The sequence below is a fragment of the Dipodomys spectabilis genome, unplaced genomic scaffold (assembly GCF_019054845.1).
Source record: "Dipodomys spectabilis isolate Male_0828 unplaced genomic scaffold, ASM1905484v1 ptg000362l, whole genome shotgun sequence".
NCBI lineage: Eukaryota > Metazoa > Chordata > Mammalia > Rodentia > Heteromyidae > Dipodomys > Dipodomys spectabilis.
Window position 1 is genome coordinate 2,114,279 of NW_024871039.1, and position 15,729 is coordinate 2,130,007.

At 37.1% G+C, this 15,729-nt stretch overlaps 1 non-coding gene across 1 annotated transcript; it reads left to right on the plus strand.

Moving 5' to 3' along the window:
• The first annotated feature begins 10,083 nt into the window (after nt 1-10,083).
• On the plus strand, nt 10,084-10,185 carry LOC122095821. The gene has a single exon (XR_006145214.1). It is a non-coding gene; the product is annotated as a U6 spliceosomal RNA (small nuclear RNA).
• The last annotated feature ends 5,544 nt before the right edge of the window (nt 10,186-15,729 follow it).

Genomic DNA, 15,729 nt, shown 5'->3' on the forward strand with positions numbered 1-15,729 from the left:
AACACATTGTCATTCTCACAAAGTGTACATGATAAACTGCTCTGAGGATCTGTGCTCTATGACGGGTATCCTTTGTACTCACTTCCCCATTATCTTGTTTTTCAGTCTACTTTCCATAGGATAGTTTTGTTTTCATTACATGTAGTTACTCACTGATACTCAAAGGAAAAGGTTGTTTGTAAAAGGAAACGTACTTTTAGGTCACAGGTTAAAAGTATCTTATCCATCCCAATTATTCCTATGAGAAAATTTATAATAGTAATAAAATTGAAAAGGAATTCCTAGATCTGTTGTTTTACCATTTAGAATGGCAAATAATAATATCACATCACAGTTGTAACTCTTCAATAAGGCAAAGGTAACTGATTGTCCATATCATGTTCCCACAAACCCGTGGATCCTGACGGATAATAGTAGACCACCAGAAATTCTAAGCAGCAGACATGAAGCATGAAAGAGAAAGTGAGGAAATGATAGAGAGTATAAGAGAGAGAGAAATATAATAGTGAAAGTGCATAACAGATAAATAAGAGCTGTATGAGAATATTCATATGCCTATCTTTTGACACTACATGTACATTTGAAGGTATTTGTTACATAATAACCAATCAACATAAAATATAAAGTGTTTCATGGAGGTCGGAGGAAGATGGTAGAGGAGAACCTGGAGGCTAAACAAGTTCTCACATACAAAGCAGTTTTAGTGTTCCAGTGAACAGTACTAGCCTAGATAATCACACCAAGTGTGCCAACACTGTACCCAGAGTTTGACTAGAGAGGGAAGATCCAGGCAAGAAGACAGATCTAAGCACTTGCCAGTAGCCACGGTTGTGGCAACATCTGTGGCACCCATAGCCACCATATCTACAACAGAGTGTCCAGGAAAAAGGCGCCATATGCAGTGGGTGAGCGGATTCTACTCAACACCAACAAGAACTGAAAAGGAGCAGATCACAGACCAGAGATAACCAGGAACAAAGACTCCTGCCTGAATAGAATCCTGACATCCTCACTCCTTCTCATGGAGCAGAGGAGGGAAGGCTGCCCCTCCCCCTCCCACCAGACATCATCTTTGATACTGAGAAAGGCCAGGCTGAGCAACTAGCTCCAACTCAGGCCTTGGAAGAAAACAAAAGGGTCATTTAGCAGGTCACAGGTATCTGACCTGACCTTCCAGGCTCAGATCCATCCAGGAGAAAGTCACCTAGCCCAAGCAGAGAGAGTTCTGCCCCACAGAGGAGTGACTATCTTCACTGGGTTAACAGAACCAGAGGTTGCCCCTACCTACAGCAATCAATTGAAATTGAATAAACATAAACCTTGAGAATGGCTCCAGGCTGGGGTCTGGGAGTGTCTCAGGAGCTAGCCCCTCAGGGAAAAGCTACTGTTTGCTGAAACGCCTCAACCCTACCCAGAACGTAGCCTCATCACGGCATCTCCAAATTAGAGGAAACAGCCATCTTTCTCTTTCGTGATACTCAAAGCAGATCTCCCTCCCACTGAACCAGCCTGAAGGAGGATCACAAAATCCTGGATAAAGCGGAGCATTTTATTGACTGCTCAAACAAACTGATGTAAGAAATCAATCAGGCCACAGGAAAACCAAACACCACAAGCAGACCAGAGACTCCACGGAGAGACTGGTTACAGACACAGGGGAGATACAGGATCTTCCCATTCCTCACACACACACACACCTGAAAATTAAACAACTCTTTTTGGTACCATTTTTTTAAATTTTTTAATTGTTTTCTATTAATCATTTTTTTCTTCTTCTCCTAATTTTTATTTTAGGTGTGTATGTGTGTGTGTGTGTGTGTGTGTGTGTGTGTGTGTGTGTGTGTGCTTTTTTAAAAAATCGCTATTGACATTTTGGTCCTTTTTAAATTATTTTTATTTTTTTTTGATTCTTTTCATTTTTTTGTCTTTCTTTTTTTTTTTTTTGCGTGACTTAATTGCTGTTTTGCCTCATCCCCAGATAAATACCCTTCATCGAACTTATCCCCCATTGTGTACATAATTAATCCAGAAATGTATTACTTAATTCACAAACTTTTAGGCGTAACTGTTTAATAGCAGTATTATATCTTTATACCATATAATTTTCAAGTAAATATTGTAAGAATTTTTATTTTTTAGTTTTTCATGTCTCCTTTCTATCATCCCCTCCTGTCATCCTATCCTTTTTTTCTCTCAATATCACTTCTTTAAAGTTACATAATTTTTAAATGTTTCACTTTTTAAATTTAAATTTTTGTTTTTCCATTTTTGATTATCTTCTTTTTAATTTCTCTCCTATCATTCTGTCCAATCCCTTTCCCTCTCTGAGATTAGGACTTGGTTAAATTTACTTTAACTTCTCCACATATTTCTAATCCTATTTTTCCCCACATTTCTCCCTAAACATCATAATTTCTGATTTGAAAAATTCATCTTTGCTGTTCTTAGCCCATTAATGCATAGTTTTTTGGTGTTGAATAGATTGCATCTGTTATACTAGCTTCTATCTGCAGCCATTTTGACTACGCAACTACAGGACTTTGGTTGATGCTTGCCTTAAAATAGTGTTTTAGCAACAAAATTGGTGTCACTTTCATATCAAGTGTGCAGAACAAGCCGGAAAACATGAGAAAAATGGCAAGTCTGGGTATCTCAACTCCCATTCATGATAATCCAGTGACAGAACAGTTAATGAATAATCCGGAGGAGAGTTCCTGAAAAGCACTACAAACACTACTGGAAAACGTGGTGAATGAAAAGAATGAAAGCTTGCAAAGGACTCAGTTTGAACGTGATAGGGAGAGAGAGAGGAGGCAAACCAAACATTAGTACAGGAATTTCGTGACTGTCAGGAAACTACTCAAAGACTGATACAGTAATTGCGTGAACAGGTTGAGAACAGTCGAAGAGAAAGAAAGGGATTGCATGAGCAGGCAGAGAACAGATGAAGAGAGACACAGGATTTGCGTGAGCAGGCTGAGAACAGTCAAAGGGAACTACAGGAATTGCATGAACGTGAGGAAGCTAATCAAAGCATAACACAGGAATTGTGACATCAGGATGAGAATAGACAAAGATCAATAGAGGCATTCATGGAATCCATAAACAGACAGCTGAAAGAATTCAGGGCGACCACACAGGGAATGCTGAATGGAGCCGACAGCAGGAATGGGAGTCCAAGTAATCCATAACCAATCAACTAAGTGATTTGAGAACACCAAATTAAGGAAGTAAAGAAGTTCATAGAAGATCTAAAACAAGGCTCCAACAAAGAATTTGAAGCCATCAAGGCCGACCAATAAGAAGGAAAAGAAATAAACCAAGTAGAAAGACAACAGTAGGTTAGAGCATGCAGAAGATCGAAACTTGGGGATTGAAGACAGCCTAGGTATTATAGAGAAAGAACATACAATTATCCAAGACAAATCCAAGAAATATGATAGATCTATTCAACATTTGGAATACACAATCAGAAGGCCTACTCTGAGGACAAATGGTGTAGAGGAGCACGTAGAGACAGAAGTTAATTGTCGAGGAAATTTGTTTAACAGGATCCTAGCAGAGAACTTCCCAAACATACAAAAAGATAGGCCTATTCAGATACAAGATGCTTGTAGAACCCCAAATAGACCAGAACAGAACAGCACTTCCCATTATCACATTATAATCCACACAGGACCAACTCAGATCAAGAATAAGTTCTTAAAAATGTCAAGGAGAAAAGATCATCTATAAAGGAAAACCAATTAGAATCACCTCATATTTTTCAGCATAGATAAGTAAAGCAAGAAGAGCCTGGCAGGCTGTATGCCATGCCCTGAAGACAAACAATTTTCAACCAAGAATACTGTACCCAACTAAACTCTCCTTCATAACCGAAGGTCAAATAAAAACCTTCCATAGCAAAGAAAAACTGAAAAATATATCTCCACCAAACCAGCCCTATAAAAAATACTTAAAGATGACCTACACACAGAAACCCAACAAGACCACAATAATGGCTAAGAAACCACACCCAAACTGAGAATCCAAGAACCATAGGAAAAACCAAGTTTCCACAGCCCCCAAGGAGGTGGATAGCATGGCAGAAGCTACCAAACACCTCTCAGTCCTACCTCTCAACATTAACAGACTTAAAGCTCCAATTTAGTGAAATAGACTGTCTAGTTGGATTAAAAAGCAAGATAATTCTATCTCCTGCCTTCAGGATGCACACTTTACCTATAAAAGCAAACACATTTTGTTAATGAAAGGATGGAATAAAATCTACGAATCAAACGGCTGCCATAAACAGGAAGGAGTTGCAATAATAATATCAGGTAAAATATGCCTCGAATTAAAATTAGTGTAAAGAGGTAAAGAAGGTCGCTACATATGACTTATGGGTTCTCTATTTCAGGAGGATATTACAATTCTAAATATGGAATTGCCAAACAATAGAGCACCAAAATTTATCCAAGAGACACTATTTTCCCTCAGATCTCACATAGATCCAACGACATTAATTGTTGAGGATTTTAACACACCACTATGCCCACTATATAGATCAAATCAGCAAAAAAAAAAATCAACAGGGAAACCGCAAATTTAAACAACTGCATAGAGCAAATAGATTTAACAGACATCTACTGAATATTTCACCCAGTAGCATCAGAATTCTCGTTTTACTCTGCAGTTCATGGAACATTTTCCAAAAGAGATCACATTTTAGGTCACAAAACAAACTTGTCCAAATTCAGAAACATTGAAGTTACACCTTGCATCCTCTCAGACTACAAGGGAATACAATTAGAACTCAACACCAAAAAAGTCTTGTAACGCATGGAGTCTGGATGACACACTGTTGAATAACCAGGGGGTCATGGAAGAGATTAGAAAGGAAATTCAAATGTCCATGATATTCCAAAAAAATGAACACACAAATTACCAGCTCTTCTGGGACACTGCAAAGACAGTATTCAGAGGCAAGTTTATAGCTCTGAGTTCCTACACCAACAAATTAGAGAGATCTGAAACCAACCACTTAATGAGACATCTGAACCACCTTGACAAAGAACACCAAGATAAACCCCAATTCAATAGATGGAAAGAAATAATTAACATTAAATCCGAGTTAAACGAATTAGAAATAAAAAAAAAAAACAGAATGAATCAACAAAACAAAGAGTTGGTTCTATGAAAAAATTAACAAAATTGACAAACCCTTAGCAAATCTTATCAGAAAAAGAAGGAACACACCCAAATAAATAAACTCAGATGTAAGAATGGAAACATCACCACAGAAACAACCAAGATTCTGAACATTAAAAGGGAATATTTTCAAATCTTTATGCTAATAAGTTTGAAAACTTGGCAGAAATGGACCTTTTGCTAGCAATTATCAACATGCAAATACTAAACCAAGATGAGTTAAAGCATATTAAGGGACCCACATCAAGCATTGAAATAGACACAGCAAAAAGAGACCTCCCATGTAAGAAAATCCCAGGACCTACTGGATTTACAGCGGAATTGTACAAGAGCTTCAAAATAGAGCTCACACCAATACTACTCCAACTCTTCAATGAAATTGAAAGAGAAAGTTCACTACCGAACACATTCTATGAAGCCATCATAACCCTCATCCCAAAACCAGGCACGGACTCATCAAAGAAAGAGAAGTATAGACCCATTTCTTTGATGAATATTGATGCAAAACTTCTCAACAAAATTTTGGCCAATCGACTTGAACAATTCATCCAAAAAATCATACACCAATATACAGGATTTATTTCAGGGATGCAAACCTGTTTCAATATACACAAAACAATTAATATAATTTATCACATCAACAAGAGCAAGGATTAAAACCACATGGTTATCTCAACAGATGCAGAAAAAGCATTGGACCAGATCCAACACCCCTTTATGATGAAGGTTTTGGAAAAATTAGGAATCCATGGAACATTCCTCAATACAATAAAAACTGTATATGGAAAACTTACAACCAGCATTGTAATTAATGGTGAAAACTAAAGCCATTTCCTTTTAACTCAGGAATGAGACAAGGATGTCAACTCTCTCAACTTCTCTTCAATTTAGTATTAGAATGCCTAGCTACAGAAATAAGACAATATGCCAACCTAAAAGGGATCCACATAGGGAAAGAAGAAGTAAAATTCTCCCTCTTTGCAGATGACATGATCTTGTACTTAAAGAATCCCACGGACACCACTCCCAAATTACTCAAGCTGATCCAAACCTGGAAAAATAGCAGGGTATAAAATTAACCCTCAAAAATTAATGGCTTTTCTGTACGCCAACAATGAGAAAAGCGTGGCTCAAATCAAGAAAGCTTTTCCATTTGTAATAGCCCCACAAAAAATAAAATACCTAGGAATTAACTTAACCAAAGAAGTGAAGGACTTCTATGAAGAAAACTTTAAAAATCTGAAAAAGGAAATCAAAACAGAACTTAGAAAGTGGCAAAAACCTCCCATGTTCCTCGATAGGAAGGATGAACCTTGTGAAAATGGCAATATTTCCCAAGGCTATCTATAAGTTCAATGTCATACCTATCAATATTCAAGGAAATAGAAGAGGCAATCCAAAAATTCATATGGAACAACAAAAGACCCCCAATTGCAAAAAGCGATCCTTAACAGAAAGAACAGTGTTGGAGGAATATCAATACCAAATTTCAAACTCTTCTACAAAGCCATAGTAATTAAAACAGTTTTTTACTGGCACAAGAAAAGATCTCAGGAACAATGGAATAGAATTGAAAACCCAGAAATGAACCTACAGACTCATAATCATCTAATATTCGATAAAGAATCTAAAAAGATAAAATCGAAGAAAGGCTGTTCAGTAAATGGTACTGGCAAAATTGGTTAATCACTTGTAGAAAATTAAGGCTAGATCCTTATATATCACCCTGTACCAGAATCAAGTCCAAATGGATCAAAGACCTCGGAGTCAAAGCAGATATTTTGAAAACATTACAGGATGGAATAGGAGAAACCCTAGGTCTCCTTGACAAAGGCTGAAATTTTCTGAAAAGAAATGCAAAAGCACAACAAATGAAAGAAAGGTTGGACAAATGGGATTGCTTGTAATTGCAGAGCTTCTGCATAACAAAGGACATAGCTAGCAGGATCAATAGAAAGTCCACAGAATCGGAGAGGATCTTCACTAGCCATACAACCGACAAGGGTTTCATATCTAAAACAGACCTGGAAATCAAAAAATTAAATCCCCCAACAACAAATACTCAAAGAAAATACTGTCCAATAAATAAGTGGGCTAAAGACATAAAGAGAAACTTCTCTGAAGAGGAAAGGAGAGTGACCAATAAAGACATGCAGAAATGCTCAACCTCCCTAGCCATAAAAGAAATGCAAATCAATCAACACTGAGATATCACCTCACCCAAGTTAGAATGGCTATAATCAAGAACTCTAATAACAACAGATGCTGGAGGGAATGTGGACAGAAGGGAACCTTACTTCATTGTTAGTGAGAGTGTAATCTTTTTCATCCACTTTGGAAAGTAGTATGGAGGTTCCTCCAAAGACTCCACATAGAGCTCCCCTATGACCCAGCAATCCCACTTTTGGGGATTTACCCAAATGATCACAAACAAGACCATACTAAAGCTACCACACAGATATATTTATTGCAGCATTACCATAGCTAAGATATGGAACCAACCCAGATGTCCCTCAGTAGATGAATGGATCAAGAAAATGTTGTATATATACACAATGGAATTCTATGTCTCTATCTGAAAGAATGATATTGCCCCATTTGTTAGGAAATGGAAAACTTGGAAAAAATTATGTTAAGTGAAGTAAGCCAGACCCAAAGAAACATAGGTCCCATGGTTTCCCTTATTAGCAATTACTAGTGTATGTCTGAGACATGCAGAAATTGTTAGATATGTTGATGTTAGGTGAAGTGAACCCCATGATAAGAATTCAAAATATTTTTCTTTTCTGTAATTATTTCTAACATATTTATAAGATGACTTCTTTGTTACTTTTTATGTCCCTCCCGCATGGTATAACCCCTGTTTTCGCTGTATTTGATGTTGGTATAATTTGTGGAGGGGAAGGGGAATAATTTTTTTAATAGGGATACAGGTCGATCCATTGCAACAAGGAGATATACAAGACATGGGACGTAAGACATGGGGAAATGGGACGTAAGCGGGTTGAGATGGGAAGGGATAGTAAGGAGAAACAAAGGAGTATGCAACAATGCTTGATAAGAAATGTACTCATTACCTTGCCCATTTAATTGTAACCCCTCTATCTGGTATTTTCACACTTAAAAAAACACAAAAAACCATAAAATATGAAGTAATTTTGATAAAAAATAAAAATGACTCAGAATAAATTATCAATGCAAAAAACAATCTTTACAAAAGCAAACTCTCAGAGATATTACATGACTTTGAAAAGGATAAAGTGGCTGAATTTAATATAAATTTAGAAGTATGACCATTCTAAAATATAAAAAGATATTCTTTATTTCATTATATAACACAAAACAGAAAGTAAATGTTGTTTAGATGATTTTTTAAAACACAGTCTCTCAGGTGCTGGGAGGGTGATTCATTGTAGAGTGCTTGCCTTGCATGCATGAGGTCCTGGGTTTGATTCCTCAGCACCACATAAGCAGAAAAAGATGGAAGAGATGCTGTGACTCAACTAGTACCACTAGCCTTGAGCTGAAGAGCTGAGAGACAGCACCCAGGACCCAGAGTTCAAGCCCCAAACCCAACAAAAAGAAAACAAAACACAGTCTCTCATTTTTGTGTGCTCAACATTGTAACACCAGTGTTTCAGTCTAGGACTAAGATTTTAGGTGTGGACATTTATCAACACTCCTGATTCAGATTCTAATTGATAAAATTTTAATCAATATTTTGTTCTTATTAATTTTGCTCTTTGTAAAGTCACATATACCTATAAAAAACAGTGTGGCCATCCCAATAACATTCTCAAAGTACTTCCTAATGATGACTTACAAAAAGTTGTTTTATATTACAACAAGGAAAACAATGCTACAAATAAGGAAAACCAATACATAAATATTAATGATTAATAAAATAAAAAATTACCGCTGTTTCCAGTATTTGAAATGTACTACATATTCGATTTATTATTTTCTCATATTGCTGTACATTTAAAACTGCCTAAGTCAATGATGTTCAACAAGAATTTTATAGGCTATGAGTAGCCTTTAAAGATTATTATTATTAAGATTATTATTTATGGTTGATCTCATCATTTGTATATGGCTTATACCATCATTTGTTCCTCACTAACATATAAAGTAAAGAAGCCTTTAAATTTTAACAGAAACTGTGCAGTTAATGTCTTAAATCTGCTTCTTTACACAAACACTTTGCAACTTCTCATTAGTAAAGTTTCTATAAACTCTGAAATGTACATATTTAGTAGTATGTACCATGAATCTTAAATGCTTTATGAAAAAGTTTTACAACCTGCTAAATAGTCTTAATTTTGGCATATATGAGCAAATTCCCAAAATTAAACATATTTAAAACATTAAAACTTTTAACAAACCTTAACACTTTCTATAGTGTTCATTAGGGCAGGTTCCTTGTACAGAATAATTGAATTCCTCCTCCTACACATCTGTTGAACAACAAATATCTGGTATTATTTTGTTTTTGACATGTCAAACTTGACTTTATTCTTAAATGTGTTCTTATGTAAGAAATGCATGGTTCTAAAATTTCACGACAATTCTTTTTTTTTTTGTCGTTTGTGGGGCTTGAACTCTGTGCCTGGGCGCTGTCCCTCAGCTCTTCAGCTCAAGGCGAGCGCTCTACCACTTGAGCTACAGCGCCACTTCCGGTTTTCTGGTGGTTTATTGGAGATAGGAGTCTCACGGTCTCTCCTGCCCGGGCTGGCTTTGAACCGCGATCCTCAGATCTCAGCCTCCTGAGTAGCTAGGATTACAGGCGTGAGCCACCAGCGCCCGGCTTCACGACAATTCTTTTGAATTTAATTTTTGTGGAATTGTCTAGTTTAAGAAAATCAATTACAGTTTATGTATAAAAAATGTTCTGTGCTCAATTCAGTAGCACATACACTAACATTGGAACAATAAAGAGAAGAATAGCCCCTGAATGAGGATGACACTCAACTTCGTGAAGCATTCTAGATTTTTAAAAGAACAGATGCTGGAGGGGATGTGGACAGAAGGGAACCTTAATGCATTGTTGTTGGGAGTTTAAACTTGTTCAAAGACTTTGGAAAGTAGTATGGCGGTTCCTCAAAAGACTACAATAGAGCGCCCCTAAGTCCCAGCAATCCCATTTTGGGCATTCACCCAAATGATCACAAACAAGAACATACTAAAACTACCAGCAAAACTATGTTCATTGCAGCATTATTTACCAAAGCTAAGATACAGAACAAAACCCGAGGCCCCACAGTAAACGAATGGATCAAGAAAATGTGTGTGTGTGTGTGTGTGTGTGTGTGTGTGTGTGTACTGGAATTCTATGCCTCCATCAGAAAGAATGACATCACCCAGTTTGTTAGGAAATGGAAAGACATGGAAAAAATTATATTAAGTGAATTAAGCCAGGCCCAAAGAAGTGAAGTAAGCCAGGCCCAAAGAAAGATAAGCCCCATGGTTTCCTTAATTGCAATAACTAGTATGTGTCTGCTACAAGCAGAAAACATCATATAAGTTGATGTTAGGCAAAATGAACCCCAAGATAAGGATTCAAATGGTTTTTATTTCTTGCGATTGTTTCTAAGATATTTATAAGATGAATTCTTTGTTGCTTTGTATGTTCCTCCTGCAAGCTAAAGCCCCTGATTTCACTGTGTTTGATGTTGGTATACTTTGTGCAGTGGAAGGGAAACACAAATCGTTTAAAAAGGGATGCAGGTGGACCCATTGCAACAATGAGATGAACAAGTCGTTATGTCAAAAAATGATTTTGGCTGGGTGTTGAGGGATGTGGACAGTGGGGGGGGGGGCTGGGGGGGAGGGGTTGGTGGGTGTGGGGGGTGGGAGATGGGCAGGGATGGGAAGGGGAAACAAAAGAGGAGCAAGTGGACCCATTGCAACAATGAGATGTACAAGTTATTATGTCAAAAAATGAACTTTACAACTTTGGGGGGAGGAGGACAGGGTGGGGAAAGTGGGGGAGTATGGGAAGGGATGGGAAGGGGAAACAAAGGAGAGGCAACAATGCTTGATAAGAAATCTTGCCCATGTAATTGTAACTCCTCTGTCAGTATTCTCACAATAAAAAAAAATGTACTCAATAACTCACGCATGTAATTGTAACCCCTCTGTATGGCATTTTCACAATATAAAAAAAGAAACATAGGTCCTGTGGTATACCTTATTTGCAATAACTAATGCATATCTGGGATAAGCAAAGAAGGTATGGTAAGGCGAAAAAAAGGAGTAGGCAACAATGCTTGATAAGAAATGTACTCATTACATTTTCCATGTAATTGTAACTCCTCTGTATGGTATTTTCACAATTTAAAAAAAAAAAGGTCAAAAGCATGTGCATATGACTAGATAAGATGATGTTAAGGTAAATGAACCCCATGATAAGGACACAAGTGGTGTTTTATTTCTTCCTGTGGTTTCTAATATATTTATAATGTACGATGTGATTTTTTATATGTGCATCCCCCACAGTTAAACCCCTGTTTTCACTGTATCTGATGTTAGTGTACCTCCATCTTGTATATACACTTCTCTAATTTGGGGATGGAAAAGGAAAAAACAAAATGGTTAAATAAGGATACAATATGACCCATTGCAACAATGTGACGCACAAGAAAGTATGTTGAAAAACGAACTTTACAATTTAGGAGGGTGGGGGAGGGGAGTGTACTTGTGGAGGTGGGAGGGAAGGGATGGCGGGGGAAAACAAAGGAGGAGGTAACAATGCTTGATAGGAAATGAACTATTAATTTTTCATGTAACTGTAACCACTCTGTTCAGTATTTTTACAATAAAAAATATAAAAATGTTATGGGATGGAAGAGAATATTTCCCCTATTTTACCCATATAATATCATTAACAAAGAAATTAATGCAAAACACTGATATGCAGATATTTTGAATAAATGTGTGTTTGTGTATGTGTGTGTGTGTGTGCATGCCTGCGCATTTTCGTTCTCAGAGTTTGAATTCAGTGCATCAAGGTCCCCCTAGGCCATTCCTCTCTAGATTGATGAGCTACTATATAAGCTACATCTCCATTCTTGGCTCTTTGCTAGTTCATTAATTTTTTTTAATATTTTTATTATTTTTTTATTGTGAACATACTGTACAGAGGGGTTACAATTACATGGGCAAGATAATGAGTATATTTCTTATCAAGCATTGCAGCCTCCTCTTTTGTTTACCCTTCACATCCCTTCCCAGCCTCCCCCCGCCCCCCCCCCACACCATCCTCCCCCCCACACCAAAGTTGTAAAGTTCGTTTTCGACATGACAACTTGTACTTCTCATTGTTGCAATGTGTCCACCTGTATCCTTAAACGACTTGTTTTTCCCCTTCTCCTCCACAAATTATACCGACATCAAATATAGTGAAAGCAGGGGTTATACTGTGTGTGTGTGGGGGGGGGGATATACAAAGCAACAAAGAAATAATTTTAAAAATGCGTTAGAAAAAAATTCATGAAAGAAAAAGACATTTAAATACATATGTAAGGGTTCATTTTCCTAACATCACATTATCTGCACTTTTCTGCTTGACTCATACATATACTAGATATTGCAAATAAGGCAAACCATGGGACCTATGTTTCTTTGGGCTTGGCTTACTTCACTTAATATAAATTTTTCCAAACCTTTCCATTTCCTAACAAATGGGGCAATGTCATTCTTTCTGATGGAGGCATAGAATTCCATTGTAATTTTTTTAAAATAATCTCATTAATATTTTTTGTCCTGATTGGCTTCCAACGGTTATCCACAGATCTCAGGTTCCTGAGCAGATACCCAAGTAGACAGGATTACAGGTGTGACCAACCAGCACAAGGCTTTCAGAATAATTTAAAAAGTAGAAGAAAATTTACTTCATGGAGGCTTGTTTATCATCTCCCGCTTTTAAAGCATTTTGGAGTGATTATATGTGAATTTATTTCATTTTTGGATTCTTAAAAGACAGTAAGTGATGGAATTTAAACGTTTTAATCTTTTTTTTTTTAATTGGTCATGCGGCATGAAATCTGGGCTTGGGCGCTCTCCCTGCGCCTTTCGGCTGAAGGTGCGTGCTGTACCCCTTGAGCCACAGTGCCACTTCTGCTTTCCTAGTAGTTTATTGGAGATAAGAGTCTCACAGACTTTCCAGCCTGGGCTTGCTTTGAAGCGCATTCCTCAGATCTCAGCTTCCTCTGTAGCCAGGATTATAGGTGTGAGCCACCAGCTACTGGCTAGTTTTAGTACTTTTTTTAAAAATATTTTTTGGGGGTCTGATCGTGGGGCCTGAACTCTGGGCCTGGGCACTGTCCCTCAGCTCTTCTGCTCAAGGCTAGTGCTCTACCACTTGAGCCACAGAGCCACTTCCGCCTTTTTTCTTTTTTGCTTATGTGGTGCTGAGGAATCGAACCCAGGGCCTCATGCATGCAAGGCAAGCGCTCTACCACTGAGCTACCTTCCCAGGCCTTTAGTACTTTTTAAAATATATACTGGAACTGTGGAACAGAAGAAATTTGTCTCTCTTTAGACCTCAATTTATGAGCTCAGCTCTGAACATGATAACCCAATGTCACCAACACTGTGTTGAAGACAAAATGTGACAGAAAACAATTACCGTGGGCAATAATTGCTATGCTATTATTTCTTGGACAGGATGAATATTGAGTTGAGAGAGTAAGGGAATGGAGAGGATTTTGCCTACTTTTTTATTGCTTACTTTTTGAAATTTTGAATCATTTCCTTCCCCACTGTGTGTCTTTGGGCCATGGACTTAGTGCCTTTAATTACAATATTTCCTAACACTAAAATGGTAATAATATTAGAATTATAGCAAATGTTTTCTTAAGAATTAAGAGAAAAAAAACTTGTGAAATACTTAACATAAACTTCTAGGAATAACAATTACAATTACATGGGCAAGATAATGAGTATATTTCTTATCAAGCATTGTTGCCTCCTTCTTTGCTTCTTGTTCCCATCCCTTCCCATCTCCTCCCACACTCCCCATCCCACCAACTCTCCCCCCCACCAAAGATGTAAAGTTCATTTTTTGACATAAGGACTTGTACATCTCATTATTACAATGAGTCCACCTGCATCCCTATTTAAATGATTTGTTTTTTCCCTTCCCCTCCACAAGTTATACCAACAACAAATACAGTGAAAGCATGGGTTATACCATGGGGGATGGACATACAAATCAACAAAGAAATCATCTTATAAATGTTTGAAACAATTGCAATAAAGAAAAAATAACAATTGAATCCTTATCTTGGGGTTCATTTCACCTAACATCAACTTATCTGACCTTTTCTGCTTGTCTCAGACATATACTAGTTTTTGCAAATAAGGGAAACCATGGGACCTATTACCTATGTTTTTTTGGGCCTGGCTTAATTCACTTAATATAATTTTTTCTAAGTCTTTCCATTTCCTAACAAATGAGGCAATGTCATTCTTTCTGATGGAGGCATAGAATTCCATTGTATATATATATATCACATTTTCTTCATCCTTTCACCTAGTGAGGGACATCTGGGTTTGTTTCATATTTTAGCCATGATAAATAATGCTTCAATAAACATAGTTGTGCTGGTAATGGACAAGAGTCTCATATCTAAAATATACCTGGAACCCAAAAAAATTAAATCCCCCAACGACAAATCGTCAAACAAACAACTGCCAAATAAATAAGTGAGCTAAAGACTTAGAAACTTTTCTGAAGAGGAAAAAAGTATGGCCAATAGACACGTGAAGAAATACTCAACCTCTCTAGCCATAAAAGAAACGCAAATCAAAACAACATTGAGATACCATATCACCCCAGTTAGAATGGCTATAATCATGAACTCTAAAAACAACAGATGCTGGTGGAGAGGTGGACAGAATGGAACCTTAGTGCATTATTGTTGGGAGTGTAAACTTGTTCAACAACTTTGGAAAGTAGTATGGAGTTTCCTCCAAAGACTCCACATAGAGCTCCTCTATGATCCAACAATACCACTTTGGGGCATTTACCCAAATGATCACAAACTAGCCAGCAGTTTTTTTTTAATATTAAATAGAATGCAATCAGTATTACAAAAGCCATTACATGTAATGAGAAACCAGAAGGCATGTTCTCTATTGACCATGCTCTGCTTCAAAGTCAGCCAGGTGGATAACTTCTCATGCTGTAAATCAAACTGGTTTTATTATGTCTTGACAGTATAAAAACATCAGGGACAGAATAATGAAGGAATGTTGTAGACTGAAGTGAAGTCCATATGAAAATGTGCAAAACTGATGAAAACGTAAAAGTCTCTGAGTAGCATATTGTGTTTTACATCATTTAAGTTAAATTTCAAAAATAGGGAAGACCTAGAGGAATGAATTCTCTTTTTGATAGCCAATCTAAGGTCCTTAGAAGATTGAACTCTTTCCTCATTCTTGTAGAGGCATCATCAGATGAGAGGAACTCTATTGTTTTTGTGCTTCTTTCCATTTATACTTCAGTTTGAAATCTGAACTACATGAGACTGAAAG